We start from the raw sequence: 1,819 nt of genomic DNA, 5'->3' as shown, positions 1-1,819 counted from the left end.
CACAGTTTTGGCCGATTCTGGCCCGTTTCATACTGTGTTGGGGTCCCGGAGTGATTTCCACGATTAACGATCCCCGTGTTGTGTTTACATGTCGATCATCAACACTCGTGGTTTTTGATGTTTCGGACCCGGTTCGTGGACTATTACTCGCCGTTTTGTGGTACCAAAGCGATTTACATGGTTGTCAAACCCCAAGGTGCATTGATGTGTCGGTCATCAACACTCACAGTTTTGGTCGATTCTGGCCTGTTTCGTGGACTATTACTCACTGTTTTGGGCTCCCGGGGTGATTTACATGATTAACGAACAACGGGGTGCGTTTACATCTCGGTCATCAACACTCACATGTTTGGCCGATTCTGACCCGTTTCGTGGACTATTACTCACTGTTTTGCGGTCCCGGAGTATTTTTTTCATGATTAACTTACCCCGGGGTGCCTTTACGTGTCGGTCATCAACACTCATTGTTTTTGCCACCTCTGACACGTTTCGTGCACTATTACTCACCGTTTTGGTGTCCCGAAGCGATTTCCTTAGTTGTTGATCCCCAAGGTGCGCTTACGTGTCGGTCATCAACACTCGCGCTTTTGCCCGATTCTGGCCCGTTTCTTGGACTATTACTCACTTTTTGGGGTCCCGGAGTGATTTTCACGATTAACGATCCCCAGGTTGTGTTTACATGTCGATCATCAACACTCGTGGTTTTCGATGTTTCGGACCCGGTTCGTGGACTATTACTCACATTTTTGGGCTCCCGGAGTGATTTCCACGATTAGCGAACCTCGGGTGCGTTTACGGGTCGATCATCAACACTCACTGTCTTGGCCGATTCTGGCCCGTTTCATACTGTCTTGGGGTCCCGGAGTGATTTCCACGATTAACGATCCCCGGGTGTGTTTACATGTCGATCATCAACACTCGTGGTTTTTGATGCTTCGGACCCGGTTCGTGGACTATTACTCGCCGTTTTGTGGTCCCAAATCGATTTCCATGGTTGTCAAACCTCAAGGTGCGTTTACGTGTCGGTCATCAACACTCATAGTTTTGGTTTATTCTGGCCTGTTTCGTGGACTATTACTCACTGTTTTGGGCCCCCGGCGTGATTTCCATTATTAACGAACACCGGGGTGCGTTTACATGTCGGTCATCAACACTCGCATGTTTGGCGATTTTGGCCCGTTTCGTGGACTATTACTCACTGTTTTGGGGTCCTGGAGTATTGTTCATGATTAATGAACCCTGGGGTGCCTTTATGTGTCGGTCATCAGCACTCACTGTTTTTGCCAATTCTGACACGCTTCGTGCACTATTACTCGCCGTTTGGGGTCCCGAAGCGATTTCCATAGTTGTTGATCCCCAAGGTGCGCTTACGTGTCGGTCACAACACTCGCGGTTTTGGCCGATTCTGGCCTGTTTCTTGGACTATTAATCACTTTTGGGGGTCCCGGAGTGATTTTCACGATTAACGAACCCCGGGGTGCGTTTACGTGTCGGACATCAACACTCACAGTTTTGAACGATTCTGGCCTGTTTCATGGACTACTACTCGCCGTTTTGGGGTCCCAAAGTGATTTCCATGGTTGTCGAACCCCCAGGGGAACTTACGTGTCGGTCATCAACACTCACAGTTTTGGCCGATTCTGGCCCGTTTCGTGGACTATTACTCACATTTTTGGGCTCCCGGAGTGATTTCCACGATTAACGAACCCCGCGTGCGTTTACGGGTCGATCACCAACACTCACTGTTTTGGCCGATTCTGGCCCGTTTCTTACTGTGTTGGGGTCCCGGACTGATTTCCACGATTAACGATCCCCGGGT

Source organism: Triticum dicoccoides, chromosome 3B (assembly GCF_002162155.2).
Source record: "Triticum dicoccoides isolate Atlit2015 ecotype Zavitan chromosome 3B, WEW_v2.0, whole genome shotgun sequence".
NCBI lineage: Eukaryota > Viridiplantae > Streptophyta > Magnoliopsida > Poales > Poaceae > Triticum > Triticum dicoccoides.
This window is presented reverse-complemented; position numbering follows the sequence as displayed.